The following is an 18,790-nucleotide window of genomic DNA, read 5'->3' as shown; positions in this document are numbered from 1 at the left end:
CTCATTAGTAGATGGGCTTTGTTAATTAATGAGAATCGAGTCTGATTCCAGGAGCCAAATGACAAGAAAGCATTAGCAGAGTTCCCTTCCCACGGCAGGACCAATTCTGCGGTGGTTTCTTACGTTCCTGAGTCAAATCAAAGCCGCCACAGCCTCGCCAGCCAAAGCCTGCCTTCGGGGAAGGCATGGGGAACTCCAAGCCGTTCATCGCCCCCCCAGGGTTCAGGGTCTGCCTTGAGTATCCAAAAGCAAAGCCCAGCCTCACCTTTGCCTCTGTTAGAAGTGGGGACTTCTGCAGGAAGGAGAAGGAGACGCAGGGCAGGCCCTAGAATGAGTGTCCTCACCAGGTCACTTTCTGAGAGGCCCAAGCCCTGCTCTGTGACCAGATACCTGCGCTCATGAAAGTCTCTGAACCTGTCTCTGTAACATGATTCACTTCATCTGTCCTGAGGGGTGTTAAGGGACCAGGTGGGTATTTAACTTGCAAAGTGTCCCCAACTCCAGCAGAAGGAGCCTAAAGGGCTTTTAGAGATTGAATTGTGCCTTCCCAAATTCACATTAGAGTCCTGACCTTCACTGCCTTGTTGGGAATTAGAGTGATTGTAGGTATAATTTGTTTAGATGAGGTCCTACTGAGAAAAAAATGCACCCAAGCCCAAGATGACTGGTGTTTTTATTAAAAGGAGAAATTTGGACACATAAATCCACACACACAAGGACACCTTGTAGAGATGGGAGCTCTGCTGCCACAAGCCAAGGAGCTACCAGAAGCTCAGAGAAGCCAACACAGCCTCTTGTCTGGCACCTTCAGAGCGTAGCTGGGCACACACCTTGACCTCAGACTTCCAGCCTCCAGACCTGTGAGACGAAGTTTCATGAGACGCTAACACAGGGTTTATTTGTTAACAAACATGCATTCCTCGGGCCCCCTACAGGGGTGGATAAGAGTCTTTGCACCCAAGGGCCTTCCTGAGAGGAACTCGTCACAGAGTGTTATCAACTTGGGTCCCCAAAGCCAGATGTTGGAGTCCTATCCCCAGCGCTCAGAATGTACATTTGCATTTGGAGACAGGACCTTTGTAGAGGTTAGTAAGTTAAAATGAGTCCATTAGCTCGGGCTCTAATCCAATGTGACTGTGTCCTTATAAGGAGAGGAGGCTAGGATACAGATACACACCGAGGAATGACTGTGAAGGCAGAGCAAGGAGATGCCATCTACAGGCTAGAGAGAGTGGCTCAGAGAAAACCCACCCTGCGACACCTGACCTCAGATTCCAGCTCCAGAGTGTGGGAGAATACATTTCTGTTCAGGCCCCCATCTCTGGCTCTTTATGACAGCAGCCCGAGCCAACCAACATGCCAAGTTCAAGATGAATGTTGCCTGGGGAGGGTGCTCCTCACCCCGCCTGGGGGTGGGGGCTTCTGAGATGAGACAGCTGAGATCCAGGGAACCCCAGGGCTGAAAGAGACAAGTTTTCCATTCCCCAATCCAAGAGCACCACTGCCATGGTCACCTCGGGGTCCCAGCCTCTCACTCACTCACACTTTGCTCCCTAAGGATAGAACCTGCGAGTGCAGGACAAGCCAAGAGTCCTCTCTCCACACAGAGTTTCCATGAGCAGAAGAGCGGCTGAGGGTGCTGGAGCAGGTCAGCGAGGCCTTCTGTGGCTTCGGGGTTCCTCAGGAGCTCCAGGGGGCAGGGAGGGTCACATTTTGACTGAACCCAGGAGGGTCCAGCTGGAAAGGGGCACCTAGGTTCTCTGAAATCACTCACAGAACTGAAATGAGAACAGAACTGGAGGCCAGCCCAGCCTATTCTACATCCTAGTCTCCTCTTCTTGCAAGGACACAGTCACATTGAATTAGGGCCCAACTTAAAGCCTCATTTTAACTCAATCGCCTCTGTAAAGGCTCCATCTCCAAATGCAAACACATCCTGGGCACTGGGGTTTGCACTTCCACTGTGGCTTCTGGGGCCCATTCCTGGGGCCATGGGTCCTCGAGGTAGCCTTGAGTGTTTGCAGAGCTCCTGTAGAAAGCTGTGATCCCCCTTCACACACACACACACAGAATCCCGAAGGCCTTTGTCCCTGGTTCAAGCTGGAAAGTTCACCTGGCAGTTGAGGATTCTTTTATCCCTGCCTGCAATCCCATTGGCTTCTCCAAGGAAGAATACTAAAGATGCCCCCACCGGGTGCCCCAGTGGGCTATTTTACAACGACACAGTGAAAAATAAGAGAAATCTTGGCAAACTTTAAAGAAAACAGTTAATTGCCGCTGACATTCTCTCTAGTTGCACAAGCAAGCCCTGGGTCTAATCACACGCATTATTGTAATCAGCCTGCCAATCACATTTTGAAATATTTCATTTTTGACATAATTACAGTAGAATACCCACAACCCATCAATAATATGGATAAGGCAAGATTGATATTGTGTTTCCAAATGGGACCTGACAAAGCCACCGCGGCTTTTGTTCGGGAAGAAAGGCAGGAGGGGTGGCATGTCCCCCTTGCTTTGAGACGGAGTGAGGGAGACTGTCTGGAACGTCACTCACAGGAGGCGGGGGAACCTCGCGTCGGAACCGTAATTGGGAATTTTCAATTATTCAAGCCTCATATAGGTTATTCTTATGGAGCAACAAATTCAGAGTGAATGCTATAACCTGGGGCCTTTGTACTTACACAGTTTTGTGAAATGGAGGCCGATTGTGAATTGCTCTTTTATGTTAATTTACCTCATTTTACTTATTAGTTCCTTGCTGTAGATCAGTGTATTTGTGTGTACTAGTCTCAGAAGTAAAACATGCACACACACACACATACACACACACACACACAAAAACAGTACAGTTTGGACTTTTGGCTTCTCCAGGTGGGTCAGCTGTGACCACCCCCTCCAACTCTCCTGCTCCTCCTTCAGGTCAGCAACCCAGGTATGCCTGGGCAGTGGGGCAGGTTGCAGACAGGCCAAAAAAAGTGCCTGGAGACTGTGTGTGATTGTGAAGAATGCTTACAAGAGTTTAGAGACTGCTCCAGGAAGAGTTCAGTGGGGACAGACTGACAGGTAGCACCTCTGCTCCCCTCAGGGGCTCTCCCAGCAGCACCTCCTCTCCCTCGCAGTGTGGATGAGTGACACAGCCCTTCCACAGTGCCCTCTGTTCTGTGTCCATCCCCTCTGAGGGAGCTGTTTTGTGTCTTGGGCTACAGACACAGTGACATTATCAGCATTAGCATGCTTTGTTTGTGTGACCAGCGTCCCAAGGAGCAACTGTTCTGGCAAACATGCAAGAAAGTAGCTTTGTACAGATGACACGAACCTGCCCTAGGTCCCAGTGTGCACGAGGAAGCCCTTGTCCTTGGGGATATCAATATCTGGACATTCTGGCCCCAGCCTTGCTCTTGTTGTTCCCTTGACTAGACTAACTTTTTGGGAACAGAAAGGGGGCATCCAAGGACATAGTGTTTTACTGTCCCCCTTTTCTTTAAGGACAATCCACCCCCACACCCTTTGTCTTTCATTTCTAGATAGAGCTTTGCCATTGTTCCCAACAGGGAGAATTAAGAGCAGCAGATAGATCCTCTGACAGGTTGTTCAAAGAAGGACTTTTATTTTTGCACATCGAGCTCTGTTATTTTTGGAGAACTGCCCCCCCCCCATCCACTTAGTTGGTGCTGAGGGTGGAAGGGAGAGGAGGAAGCTCAGCTGTGAGCAGAGCATGACCTTCCTCAAACTTCATTTCTAGAAGCATCGCTTACTGAGGGCCCAATGGTGCGGTGTTGGACAGCAGAGGGGAGCTGCTCAAGAGTGAAGCCTCAAGGGTCTAGGGAGTAGAGGGGCGGCGGGGGTCAGCAGGGTGGATCTGGAGCCGCAGTACCTCAGAGGGTGCCGCACAGGGTCTAATACCTGCCCTTAGAGCCCCTTCTTAGCAAGGCCAGGCCTCCTGCAAATTGTCTCTGGCCCACAGGGCAGAAGTCACCGACAGGCCTGGTGGGCACAGAGCGGGGCCAGCGATACCATCTGGGGCCCACAAAAATGTTTAGCTGTCTTTCAGAATTAGAGGAAAATAAGTGAGCTTTTAGGTCATAGATATTGTATTAATATGCAATAATAGTTTGTCTTTATACTAATGCACTCATCAAATATTATTTTTAATACTAAGATTTTTAAATATAGTAAAATACACATAAAATGCTCCATCTGAATCATTTTTAAGTACTCGATTCAGTAATGGTAAGTACATTAACAATGTGGTCCAGCCAATCTCTACAACTTTATTAATCTTGCCAGAAGGGAACTGCACCCACTAAACACTAACACACACCCCATTCCTCCTCTCCTGGCCCCTGGAGGTTTCCATTCTACTCTCTGTCTCCATGAATTTGACCATCCTCAGGGTCTTCTGTAAGTGAAAGCATCCAATATCTTTGTGACTGGTCCATTTCATGCAGCATGAAGTCCTCAAGGCTGATCCATGCTGTGACATGCGTCAAGGCTGGATCCTATCCTGTGTATGGAAAAACTACAGTTTCTTTATCCATCCATCTATTATGGACATTTGAGTGGCTTCCCCCTTTTGGCTATTGTGAATAAAACCACCATGAACATGGGCCTACAAATGCTTGCTTGAGTTCCTGCTAGCAATTCCTTTGGGTAGATAGTCAGAAGTAGATCATATGGTAATTATTATTGAAATATTTTGAGAAACCTCCTACTGTTTTCCATTTTCCATTTCCACCAGAAGTAGACAGGGACTCCAGTGTCTCCACATCCTCTTCGGCACTTGTTATTGTCTGGGTTTTGGTTCGGTTTAGCCTGTTTGCTTTGGTAGCAGTCATCCTAACAGGTGTGAGGCAGAATTTTAAGATTTTGCACAGAAGAACAAGTCCCCAAAGGCAAGAGAGCCTGAGGCTCCTGAGAGTCAGGGTGTGGTCCTGCTGGCCTTCATCAAGCTAGCTGAGGTGGCTCTCCTGGCCTCTAAGCTCCCCAGCATCTGTGTCCCCTCATCCAGGTGGCCAGCATACACCAACAGGTGCCACAGAGGTTGCATTGGCTGATTACAGTGCCCAAGCATTGAGAAGACCCTCTCTACCGCACCCCCCAGAGGTGATCCCATTTAGCTCTGTATTAGTCCCCTGTAGCCACTGAAACAAATGACCACAAACTGGGTACTCTAAACAACAGAAGTTCATCCTCCCAGAGTTCTGGAGACCAGAACTCTGAAATCAGCATCACTGCAAAACCTTGGTCTCCCAAGGAGAATCTGCTTTTGGGACTCTCCAGGTGGCTCTGCCAGGTGGCTGCCAGCTTTCCCTGGCTGGTGACTGCATCCCTCCAACCTCAGCCGCTGTGGTCCCATTGCCTTCCCCTCTCGGGGTGTGCCAATCTCCCACCTCTCTCTTGTAAGGATTCATGTGATTGCTTACCAGGAAATCTAGGAGAATGACCTTCCCATTTTAGGGCACTTAATTTTATCATATCTGCAAACCCTTTTTCCAAATAAGGTAATATGCAGAGGTTTCAGGAATTGGCACTTAATGTCTCTGGAGGCCCCTCTTTAGCCTATTACAGGTCCCTCACACAATCCTATCAGGCACATCTCTGCTTCAGAAGCATGAAGCTGTGACCAAGGAGGCCAGAGGCTGACTGGCAATGTGTGAGGTCATCTGCCCCCATTAGGTGGTGTGGTTAGTGCACCTGATTCTAGAGTCAGACTTCTTCATAGGGCTCCCCAAGGACAACCCACAGCCTTTAGGGCTGCAGCTCTGCCTCCCACCTCTTCAATCCCTGGATCCTCAGGTCTTAGGGAGTTAGAGACCTGCGACTCAGGACGGTGGGCCTCATAGAACGCCAGGACTTCCTTCGCCACGATGGTAGGGGAGGATTCGCTACTTGGTTAAGGAATATTTTCTGAAATAAAAGCAAATGCACTGAGCACTGCACACCTGTGATCCCAGCCACCTGAGATGCTGAGGCAGGAGGGTTGCAAATTTCAGGCCAGTCTCAGCAACTTAGCAAGATCTGGTCTCAAAATAAAATTAAAAGGACTGGGCATGTTGCTCAGTGGTACAGCACCCCTGGATTCAGTTCCCAGTACCGAGAAAAAAAAATCAAAAATGGTTTTCACATTAAGCAGTATGACAGATTGAATTGTGTCACCCCACCCAGATTTGTACCCTCAGCATCTGTGGATGAGACCTTACCTGGAAATAGAGTCATTGCGGATGTAATTAGTTAAAATGAAGTTATGTTGGAGTCGGGTGGTCCCGCAACCAATATGACTGTGTCCTGATAAAGGGGGGATTCGGACACAGACAGAACATAGGAAGAAGCTGTGGGCAGGCTGGGGCTCCTCTCCACAAGCCAGGAGCTACCAGGAGCTCAGAAAGAGGCCTGGAGCAGACCCTTTCCTGGTGCCCTTGGGGGAAGTAGGGTCCTGACGATGCTTTGAACCCAGACCTCCAGAACTGTGTGAGAATCAGTCCCTACTGTTCTGCACCACCCAATTGTGGTTCTTTGTTATAGCAGCCCCAGAGAACTAATAAAGCCATATGCAATTTAACAACCAGTGCATCCTCTGAGAAACATGTCATTAGGCAATTTCATCATTTTGCAAATGTGACTGAGTTCGATTATAACGACCTCCATGATATTAGTCCATGGCTTGATGTGGGGTCTTTCTTTTTTCCTGTTTTTCTTTCTTGCAATGCTGGGACTGAACACAGGGCCTTGTGCTTGCTAGTTGGCATGGCCTCTTGATGTAATCAGGAGATGAGGAAAACCCGTGTCTGAGGCTGTGGGCAGCATCTCACTGCCCACTGTTTTATGGCCATCTCTTCATATCCAAAATGACAACACAGAGCAAAGGAGAGGCAATACGCAAACCAGTAACAGTACTTAGCCTCCTTATCAAGTGTCACACGCCACACACAACTGTGATACAACCAGCAGCGCCGTCCGCTTGGTTACACCAGCATCCCCACAAACCCGTGAGGAGTGGGTTTTGCTAAGATGTCGCCATGACCATGACGTCATTAGGTGATGGGGATTTCCCAGCTCCCTTCTAGTCTCATGGGACCCCGTCACACACGCAGTCCGTTGTGGACAGAAAAGTCATTATGTGGCTCATGGCTGCATGCCAGGGTTCAACAGGTCACTTAACTGACCACTCCCTGCTGCCCTCCATTCTTGGTCAGTCTAGACTGGCCCACTGGGAGGCTGGAAGAGGCCATCTTGGCCCCTCAACAAGGCACCCTCCTGGGGGACCAACCTGGGGTCTCATGGGAAGCCTCATATGACAGGACCCAGGGAAGAGGAAGAGGAAGAGGAAGAAAGGGAGGGGGAGGAGACCTCATCTGCCCTGCGGGTTCCTGTGCCTCCTTTCCACGACCTCCCTTCTCATTCATTCATGAGCCTTTGTGATGTGCCTTCCTGGGGGTGCCCTCTGTTCCTGGGGAACATTCTAGGCCACCTCCATGTTGCCACACAGAAGTTCGAGTCCCAAGGGTGCCTCATTGCCTGACCTCTTTGCCTTCCATTGCTTCACCTTCTTCCCTGCCTTGAGACCCTCACCATGCCCCGTTCAATTTTTGATCAAAAGAAAAATGCTGCTTCTTGTTTGTCTTTTGCCCCAAGGCTCCTACTACATCAGAACCAGTTTCTTTCCTCTTTCTTACATGTTCTGTTCGCTTTTTTTTTTTCTGATTATGAAATTTCAGCTTGAACCATATGTAATTACCAGTATGTACATGAAAATTGGTGTCATACATTTCATAGGGACCCACCTATTTGACTTCACTTACAGCAGACAAAGTGTGGAAAATACCCACCAAAAGTATAAAGGTAAAAGCAAAAATTACCTGTTTCCGAGGTGATCGAGGGCCACTGTGTTGTGTTGCCTTTTCATTCCTTTCCTCTTTTTCTCTCTAATACTTACTGCCAGAGCACCTCAACGCACATCCACAGTGGACGTTTCCAGAGCACGGAACCCTCCCTTCACTAAGCACAATGGTGAGGAGGCTGTCACACCTGCGCACAGACAGGAGCTAATGCCCCACCAAGGCACCCAGGAGGCAGTGACGCTGTTGACCCTGATTGACAAGGAATATTGTATGTGCAATTTCGTGCCCACTCTGCTCACTTCTCCTCAGTGCTGGCCTTGGTGGCACACGCCTGTAATCCCAGCAGCTTGGGAGGCTGAGACAGAAGGATCGAAGTTTCAAAGCAAGCCTCAACTTAGCGAGGCTGTAAGCAACCTTGTGAGACCCTCTCTCAAAATTTAAAAATTAAAAGGACTGGGATGTGGCTCAGTGGTTGAGCACCCCTGGGTTCAGTCCATGAGACCAAAAAAAAATTCTTGAATTCATATTCTTCAGCATTAGTGCCATATTATCCATAAGTATGTGCTATGGATCAGCAAACTTTTGCTGTTAAGGGACAGACAGTAACTACTTCAGGCTTTGTGAGACAAACAGTCTCTGTTGCAGTATGGTCATCCCTGGATACCTGCAGAGGATTTGCTTCAGGACCCTTGTGGAAACCAAAATCTGGGGATAGTCAAGTCCTCTCTATAAAGTGCACATGCTCCATATACTTTAAATCATCTCCAAATTTCTTATAACACTTGATACAATGCAAATATCACATAGCAGTTGTTACACTGCACGATTAGAGAATCATGGGAAAGCAATGTCTGTGTTTAATGCAGACATAATTTTTGAATTTTTCAAATGTTTTCAATCCACTCCTGGTTGAACTGTGGATGTGGAATCCTCGGGTATGGAGGGCTGACTGTCCCCAACTCTGTTCTTGGGTTGAGAAGGAGCCAGGGCCAAGGTGTGAGGGAGCAGGCGTGGCTGCCTTCCACTCAAAACTCATTAACCAAACAGGTCTCCAGATCACAGGGGGCAGCTTGCAAAAGCCTGCCCTATAATTTAGATGACTTTTTTTATATCATTGGACATTTAGTCTTCATATAATTTTTAACATGAAAATGTGAATTTTAATCAAGTTAAATCCATCCTGCTTTTCCTTTGGCTTTGCTCTCATTGCCTGAAGACCAGAAGCTCTGTCCTTTTGTGATTCAGTGCTGATCTCTGTTGCCTCTGTGTGGGCCTTTAACACTCACCCCTTCCGCTGTCCTGGATGTCTTGCCGTTCAGCGTGAAAACTGCTGTCATCCCGAGAGCACTTTCCACTCTAACTAAGCTGTGTAGAGTTGGAACAAGGTAGAATTATCAACCCATCTCTTCCATAGGCTTCACCGGGCATGTAATGGCCCATGCCTCCTGCCACCAACATCCCTAGAATTAAAGGAAAAAGGATGTTTTAGCAATGAAAAGAGAACGACTCCATAAAATTCTGGACACAAAAAAAAGAGAGTAGTGCCGCTTGCTGGGCCCTGATGCCAGGAATATGTATCTAAAGGTATGTGCTAACAATGACAGGTAACAGCAATGAAGACGAATTCGAGGTACAACTTGTAAATGATAAGAAAAGTAATAACAGGCTTTCCCAGGAAAGGTGGAGGGAGACGGGACAGCACCAACCACAGAAGCTGGAAAGCCCAAGAGAATGTGAGGGGAAATAAACGTGAATGCATTAAATTCTTATATTAAAATTCAGAGGCTTGGGTGAGGTTTGTTTTGTTTAAGTATAGACATGTCACTTATAGGAGTCAGGACTGAAATATGACATGAAAAGACTGAAAGTAAAGGCACCAGAAAAGATGCAGCAGCTATAGGGAAAGGGAGTAGTTCTATTGCCTAAAATCAAATGGGAAACAGGAAGAAGTAATATTTCCCCCAGGAAGAATGTATAATTTACAAAATGTGTCAGCTATAAAACTTTTGCACATAACAAGATTTGAAAATTTTAATTACCAAAAAAGGCAGGAATAAAGCAGGAAATCCACTCATTCAAAATCATAATAGAAATCTTTAATATACATGTCTCAAAAATAAGTAGATCAGGGGCTAGGGTTGTGGCTCAGAGGGAGAGCACTCGCCTAGCATGCGTGAGGCACTGGGTTCAATCCTCAGCACCACATAAAAATAAAATGAAGGTATTGTGTCCACCTATAACTAAAAACTAAATATTAAAAAATAAATAAATCAAATAGAGGAAGAAAGAAATATATAGAAATACATAGATGACTTAAGTAGCACATGTAATAAGCGTGATATAATAGAAACACAGAATACATGTCACAATTAGCCAACACAATACAATTCAGAGAATTCATATTCTTTGAAAAGCATACATATTTTTATTATGGAATAGTCATAAAATCTGATCATAAAGTAGACTAGATAGAAGGGCTTAAAAAAAAGGAAGAAGAAATTATACAAGCCACTTTTCTGATCACAATTCACTAAATTGAGGAGTTAACAACAATGAGGACAGCTAAATAAACTCTATCTGCCTCAAAAGATTAACATGCCTTTCTAAATAACTCATCAGGTAAAGAGAAAAGCAAACCAAAATTTAAAACTATTTAGCTGGGCACAGTGGCACTCGCCTGTAATCCCAGTGGCTTGGGAGGCTGGGACAGGAGGATTGTCAGTTCAAAGCCAGCCTCAGCAAAAGCAAGGCACTAAGCAACTCAGCGAGACCCTGTCTCTAAATAAAATACAAAATAGGGCTGGGAATGTGGCTCAGCGGTCGTGTGCCCCTAAGTTCAATTGCTCTAACTGTGCCCCCCTCAAAAAAAAAAAAAAAACAACAACAACAAACTGTTTAGACGTGCACAGTAATGAAAGCATTAGGTAATGAGAGCCCTGGTCTGCAGCCAAACTAAAACTCAGAGGAAAACCTGTAGCCTACACTGTCTCTTTGAAAACAGGAAAGACAGAAACTGTAAGGTGTTGAGAGCCACAGCCAAAGGGGCCCCAGCAAACTTCCAGCTGCCAACTGATTGGCTCCTCTTCGGTGATGCTCATTGGGCTGTTTCCTGCCCTTTCAGACCACGGAGCTGCTCATTGGGGGACTTTTTTGGCTCCGCCCACACGACCCAGCCAATCAGCCTCAAGAGCAGGAGGAGTGGGGGAGGTTGAGAGGCTTGTGGGAAGCCGGTGGTGGCAGTTGGGCTCTGAAGGTTTTTCCTGAGGAGCTGTGTGGTTTGGTGTGTGGTTCTAAAAATAAAGTTCGTTTCTTTTGACAAGTGGCTCCTGAATTGTGCCCAGCCAGACTGCGGCAGTAATGAACCTGAAGATAGTAGAAGGAAGAAATTAATGAACATAAGGCAGAAATGAACGAAATAGGGGCACAGCAGACAGACAACCGGTCAACGCACGCACTTGAAGGAGTCGTGGAGGGGACGTTCTTTTCGCCACCGAGTCACTGAAGACTTCTGGAGCACCCCTGTGACCTCAAGGGGGCATAGGGTGGCAGAGGCGGGGAGACGGTTAATAAGCAAGCTAGTGCAATCTAAACGTGTCAACGATGATGAACCACATAAAGGGGAAGAAAGCAAGAGAGGAGGAGACACAAGCCCAGGCGGGGCGGTTTGCAGGTCTCAACAGCACAGGCAGGAAGAGCTCCTGAGCAGGGACATTCTGGTAAAACCTGAATACTCTGGAGGGTCGAGCCGCGAAGACAGCTGGGAAGAGCAATCCCGGCAGAGGGAACAGCAGGTGCAGGTGCCCGGATGGAGAGGCATCCCTGGTGTGTTTGCAAAGAAGTCAGGAAAAGAGATGCTGGGAGAGAAGCCGGAAGGGAGGAGAGAAACAAATCCGTAACAGGAATGAGAAAGATGCATCACTACACAGAGATGTTTCAGATGACAGTATCTCCTACATTCATATTCTAATGCATTTGAAAATCCAGGTGACGCAGATAATTTTCTACAAAAAAAGTATTACCTTAAAAAGAAACAGAAAATCATAGACCAATAGCCAGAGATGTTATAAAGCAGTGGCTTGTATTAACTACATGTAGACTCAGTTGTCAGAGCAACAAACAAACAGACAAAACCCATGGCTCAAACCAAAGAGAAGATGAATTCCTCTAAACCACTCAGAGGTTGGTGCAGCGGCTTCACCCGTGACAGAGGCTGCTCCTGCTTCATGCATCTGCCCTCCCAGCTTGTCCCCCACGACTGGCCCCCAGGCTCCCCTTCCAGCAGCAACGGAGGGGAGAAGGAGAACACTCCTTGGAGGCCTCGTGCCAGAGACTGCAAAGGAACCTCACCCACATACCCAGTCTGAGCTCTGAAGCCTTCACAGCCTGCACTTGGAAAGATGGCCACAGCTAGCCACAGGGAAAGCTAGGAAAGGTGTCTTGTTCCAGGCATTTGTATCCAGCTACAAATTGCGGTTTCTCTTATTTTAGAAAAAAAAGGGGAGAATTGTTATTATGCACAGTTAGCAGTGTCTACCACCATTGCCAAAGACCTCTCCCTAAGACAATCGCCCTGCCAGATGTGTTTAGGAACAAACGCATTTTCTCCCAGCCTTTCAAACAATGATTTCAGATATATCAAGCAGTATAGAACATGGAATAGGGCAAGAAGCTTCCCAGTTCATCCTTTCGGCTTGGTATAGCCCTGATACTAAAAACCAGATTAAAGAACACTACACATCAATGTCATTTATCAACTCAGAAATCGAATAAAGTGTGACCAATGGTCTGTTAAGGGAATCAGGTCACTTGCAGTGGAGACCAATCCCAGGAACATTCATGTGATTCCACCTTAGGAAATGCACATCATTCACAGATTAAAGGAGGAAACTCACGTGGACCCCTCAGAAGGTGCTGGGGATGTAGGATATGGTAAAACTGAGCATCTAACCCAGCTTTAGAAATAAACTGCTCATTAAGTAGAAATAGAAGGACCATTATTTAAGTTGATAAAGAGCGCTGCGACAGAGACTGCTGTAATCTTCTAGTCACTCGGCCTTCGTGCAGCTGGGCCGAATCCCCAGGTGAGCTGGGTCTGTGGCCACTGACTTGGAAACTAGCTCCCCGGCCTCCTGCAGCGAGGTGTGGTCAGGTGATGAAGGTCAAGCCCGGGTCTGTGAGCGAAGGTGAAGGTCGTGACGCCTACAATGGCCGTGGCACGGTTCTAAGGAGGAAGCCCGTTGCCCTGGGCCTCTAGCTGCCCCAAGAGCAGAGCTCCTTGGGCTGCTTGCCAGGCTCCCGCTGAGCACGCTCACCTGAGAAGGAAATTAGCAAAGTGAGCGCCTATTTGATTTAGCTCAGGTATTTTTTTTTTATTAAATTTTTTATTGTTGGCTGTTCAAAACATTACATAATTCTTGATATATCATATTTCACACTTTGATTCAAGTGGGTTATGAGCTCCCATTTTTACCCCAAATACAGATTGCAGAATCACATCAGTTACACATCCATTGATTTACATATTGCCATACTAGTGTCTGTTGTGTTCTGCTGCCTTTCCTATCCTCTACTATCCCCCCTCCCCTCCCCTCCCCTCGCCTCTTCTCTCTCTGCCCCCTCTACTGACATTCATTTGTCCCCCTTGTATTATTTTTCCCTTTCCCCTCACTTCCTCTTGTATCTACTTTTGTATAACTCTGAGGGTCTCCTTCCATTTCCATGCAATTTCCCTTCTCTTTCCCTTTCCCTCCCATCTCTCATCCCTATTTAATGTTAATCTTCTTCTCATGCTCTTCGACCCTACTCTGTTCTTAGTTACTCTCCTTATATCAAAGAAGACATTTGGCATTTGTTTTTTAGGGATTGGCTAGCTTCACTTAGCATAATCTGCTCTAATGCCATCCATTTCCCTGTAAATTCTATGATTTTGTCATTTTTTAATGCAGAGTAATACTCCATTGTGTATAAATGCCACATTTTTTTTTATCCATTCATCTATTGAAGTAGCCCAGGTATTTTTGAGGTTTATTCATCCCAACTAGTCCTGTAATTCAATAGTCACCAGAGATCACCGCAAATACAGTTTCCCATGGAGACCCATTAGAAGCACCCTCGCTCAAGTCAGGAACAGGAAAAGGATATTTGTTATTATTGTCTTTGCTATCCAACATTTCATGGGCCGTCCTAGCCAAAACAATAAGTTGAGAAATAAAATAAGAATTAGAAAGAAGGAAATTAAAATTTCCATTATGGGCAGACATTCCTCCTGAAGAAGTACTAGAAATTATAAGAGATTTCAATCTTATTCACCAGAAGCCAAACAATAACAAACAAACTAACAAATGTGTAGAAATAGATTTTAGAAGAAATGTACGTATATTATTTGAGGGAAAAAAAAACCCAACTCAATCTTTTCTCAATGATATAAGAAGTCCTGGGGTGGGGATGGTCAGGAGCACACTGTTTTTAGGTGGTATCAACTGCTACAGATGTCAGAGTTCCCCAAATTAACCTACATGTTATGTGTTCCCCAACTTTTTTCTATAAATTTGCTAAGTTTGTTCCCAAGTCCATCTGTATAAGAAAATACACGGGGCTGGGTTTGTGGCTAGTGGTAGTGCGCTCACCTAGCACGAGTGAGGCCCTGGGTTCGACCCTCAGCACCATAAAAATAAAGGCATTATATTGTGTCCATCTACACCAAAAAATTCAAAAAATAAAATAAACAAGTAAAATAAAAGTATTGTGTCCAACTACAACTAAAAAATAAACATTAAAAAAAAGCATGAGAAGCTGGGTTTGATCCTCAGCCCCACATAAAAATAAAATAAAGATATTGTGTCCAACTATTACTAAAAAAATTAATGTCTTAAAAAAAGAAAGTACAGAAGAATCTAAGGAAAATAAAAGTATCAAACATCTTAAACATTACAGTGGCTAAAAGTCATATAGTACCAAAAGAAACAGAAAAGTAGATCCATAAAATGAGAGTACAAGCCCTTGTATAAATGACAATTCTGTTTGTGGTAAAGATGGCCTCTGAGCATATCTGTTCGATAAATGACCTTGGGATGGTTGGCTGTCCATCAGAAGTAATTTTACAACCTCACCTCATTCCATACACAGCAGTAGAGTCTAGTTAAAACAAAGAGCTACGAGTAAAATTTTAGACTACAACAGTGTGTAGATAAAACAGAGAAGGACATTTTTCAGAACGCCAAGAGGCAAAACCTCTCTAAGCAAGATGCAAAACAAAGACACCGGAACCTCCCCCTCTGCCCCACGACCTGGCCCCCAGCTGGTCCTGAACATTTCAGGTGGGCTTCGGCCTCAGGGCTCAGAACTCACTGGTCCCCAGGCCACGGCAGTCTTGCTCTAAGCCTCTGTGTCAGTGTTGACCTGTTTGGGAAGCCTGTCCTGATACATTTTTTAAAACAGGCTCTAAAAGTAATGTGGGCCTCTTGCATTTGGAAATATTGAATAGGTTAGTTTTTGTTTCATTTTGGTACCAAGGATTGAACCCAGGGATGCTTTACTACTAAACCATATCCCCAGGTCTTTTTTAGTATTTTATTTTGAGACCAGGTCTCACTAAGTTGCTCAGGGCCTCACCAAGTTGCTGAGGCCTCCAACTTATGGCCCTCCTGCCTCAGTCTCCTAAGTCACTGGGATAATGTTAAGTCACTATTTCAAAACCACAAACAAAACTCTGGGTCTTTTTGAAGTAAAGACCAAGGATTTATTCTGGCCAGGGCCAAGGGAGAAGAAAGCAGACATTTCTGCAGCCCAAGACCCAGAGCATTTGTGGGGGGCTGCTTAAAAGCCAAAAAAAAAAAATGTGAAGGAAAAGGGGCAGGGGAAACTAATACAGTTACAGAACATGTTTCACGGGTAGAAAAAGAAAAAGGTGAACTTTTCTCAGAAAGTTTCTCAGCACGTGCTCAGGAAGCAGGCCAGCGTCTGTTCTATGAATTATAGAAGCTGTGGTCAGGGGGCAAGAGGGTGAGGGTGTCAGCTTCTGTGCAGTGGGCTCTTACAGGAAGCGGGGCCAACTCCCCTGCATAGGGTAAGATGTCTGAGCAGAGGGGTCAGCCTGACTTTACATTCAAATCAGCCCCTAACAGTAACAGGCACACACCACCATGCCGGAATCTTCTAACAGATTGGTTTGTCTAACAACCAGCCTCTGTCCTGAAGCCTCTCTACATCCTGTGCTTGAATGCTTCCAGGGTCAAGGAAAACATCATCCCCTGGGAGACTCTGTTCTTCAAGTCCATCTACCAATCCTTCATGCACTCTCCTCTCCCTCCATCCAACTACCCATCCATCCATCCACAGCTGCCCTTCATCTTCCTTTCCATCCATCCATTCACTACCCTTCCATCCATCTCTCCACCCATCTCTACTACTCATCCATCCTTCCATCCATCCATTTTCCCACCTGCCCATTCATTCATCGGTCCACAGCCCCATTACATAAACACTTGCAGGGTATGTGTTATGCACCAGGCATGGTGGTAGGCACTGGGGCTTTTGAATTAAATATATCATGGTGGGCCTGCCAAGGAACTCAGTCTCAGACTGTAAACAAATAATAGTAACATACTGTGACAAGAGCTATAATGGAATTCCCTTTAAATTTCTGTGGAAGGATGGAGGTAACAACTTCTGGGGTGTCAGAAAGATCCCAGCCGAGATGACATTTTAGCTAGGGGCTAAACAGTAGAGGAGAGGGAAAGCATTGCAGCAGAGGAAATAGAAACTGGACGAGGACCTGTGCATGCAGGACAGGTTCCCAACATCAAAAATAGATCTGCAGGTGGGGCAAGGGGGTGGGGCACAAGAGGAGGGCGAGTGGCAGGAAAAGGAGCATCAGGAAGGGCCTGGAGAGTGGCAAGATGCAAAACAGAGGACCATGTACGCCCCGCTTGAACTGAGTTTTGGTAAACGGTTATTCTCTAGAAATTTCCGTTAAAAAAATATGCAAAGAATCCCCATGATGTTCTTACATTAATCTGTGCTGCTGGCTTGGGCTTAGATGCAGCTTTGCAGAATATATTTTTTTAAAGTTTCATTATGCCACTGTACATCAAAATAGGCCAATATAAATTATAATACGGTCATGCCAATAGGACTTGCAAACACAATATTTTAAGTTTATATTGCATTCCAAGACCCATAAAAATTATTCCGAATGGCTGTTTGCTTTTTGAAGCCAAATGAAAAGGTATTTGCAATTTGATTATTAACAAATCAAATCACTGATATGATATTGGATTCGGTACATCTCAAACTGACTGAGAGTGAAAAAATCCTCAGTGGTCAATTATGTAGCATGGCTGGTTTATAGTTTCCTGTGTGTCATTAAAGAATAAGCACCACAGCCAGCTCCGATTTTATTTTGATTTATTTTAACCATTTCCCTGCTCTGAGAATTTCTCTCTAGCCTGCCCCCACGCATTGGAGCATTGCTCTGGGTAATGCCTGTGTGGATAGGACTGAGGTGACCAAGGGAATAGAACAATCTAGATGAAGGAGCAGGGAAGGAAGGGAGGGACCGAAGGACTTGTCACATGGTTGAATGAAGGTCCACCATTTATAGTGGACACCACATTTGAAGAATTAGAAGCTTAAGTACTAAGCTGCTTTCCGAGTGGGAAGAACACTGGTTTTCTGGCTTCTAGCATCCAGCTCCTCTTATTGTTGATATTGCTTTGTGCTTTTGCCCTGTGTTTTTGACCAAAGTCAAAGTCCCTTTTCTTTAGAGGTATTCAGAAGTCTTCGAAGACAATCAATAGAGAAAACAACATGCCCTACAGTAAAACTGGTGGTGCACTCGAGCTTTCTGCACAGGCTCAGGGAACTCCTTCCACTGAGGACCTCTGCTTGCCCCAGAGGGCAAGACTCTCTGAGAGTCTCCTCCCAGTTTTTTGAGCTGAGACCTCCATTTCTGCAATCCTCATATGACCTCAACTCTGCCAGTGTGCGTACCTAGGAAAGACTGAAGGTCTCCTGGAAGGACGGGTCCTTCTGCACTCTGATGGGGGAAACTTGGGTTTGGTTCCTCTCCATAGTGAGAAGACTTGGGTTTGGGCAAGTCATGCCTGTTGCTCTGCTCAGCTTTTAAGCCATCTCCAGATGGCTGCTGGTGCTACTGGCCACCCCTTCTGGGGGACACTGATGACAGCATCCACAGGCTCCTCTGTTTTCAAACTCAGGCCTTAAAATAACCTATGTAGGACAAGACTACTTCCTGAATTTTTAAAAAATAAGAGGAAACAAAGATTTAGGAAAGCTATGTGTCCTTCTTAGGGTCACGGGAGTGGACTCAGGGTCCACTGCCCCTTTAGTAACAACAGCAGCCCTGATATACTGTTAGGAGATGTCACCTCCACACATGAGCCCTGACCCAAGCATGGCAGATGCTAATGCCATCACAGGGCTACAGGATGTTCCTTCTATGCCTCTCCCCTCCAGCCACATCAGGAAGTTTCAAGAAAGACACTGTTACAGGGCCAGCCAGGTGTATTTTCAGGAATTGTATGAAACCACAGTGCAAGAGCAAGTCTGTCCATTAGTATTGCTGGGAATAGGGATGAAATAACTCTGGAGACTCTAGATCAGTGGAGAGAGGTGATTTAGGAACGGATCAAATGAAGAAGAGAACAAGACTCAAGAAAGAGGAAAAATAAGACCTGGCAATATTCTTTGAGGCTCTGGATCCAGCCATACCTGAAACTATCTGGATTTTTGCATTATATATGTATTCTGGCTATATATTGCTGCATGGCACACCACCTTAAAATTTAGTGGCTTGAAGCAGTAATCTATTATCATCTTCATGGTTCTGTGGGTTGATGAGCTTAGCTGGGTGGTTCCTGCTTGGTCTTTGATGCTGTGGTGCTCAGATGTCAGCTGAACTGGATGTAGAAGATGGCCTCTTCCCTAGT

General features: G+C 45.9%; 1 long non-coding RNA gene across 1 annotated transcript in view; it reads right to left on the bottom strand.

Annotated features, from left to right (window-relative positions):
- Window positions 1-2,547: 2,547 nt before the first annotated feature.
- The window catches only part of LOC107150399, a 91,053-nt gene continuing 74,810 nt past the window's right edge, over window positions 2,548-18,790 (bottom strand). The window contains exons 2-3 of the long non-coding RNA XR_001504582.2: window positions 9,128-9,301; window positions 2,548-4,507 (exon numbers count right to left, since the gene is read on the bottom strand). This is a non-coding gene — a long non-coding RNA (uncharacterized LOC107150399). The remainder of the gene's footprint in view (window positions 4,508-9,127; window positions 9,302-18,790) is intronic.

This window comes from Marmota marmota, unplaced genomic scaffold, assembly GCF_001458135.2.
Source record: "Marmota marmota marmota unplaced genomic scaffold, marMar, whole genome shotgun sequence".
NCBI lineage: Eukaryota > Metazoa > Chordata > Mammalia > Rodentia > Sciuridae > Marmota > Marmota marmota.
Note: the sequence above shows the minus strand (reverse complement) of the source record. Positions and strands in the feature narration are given on the sequence as shown.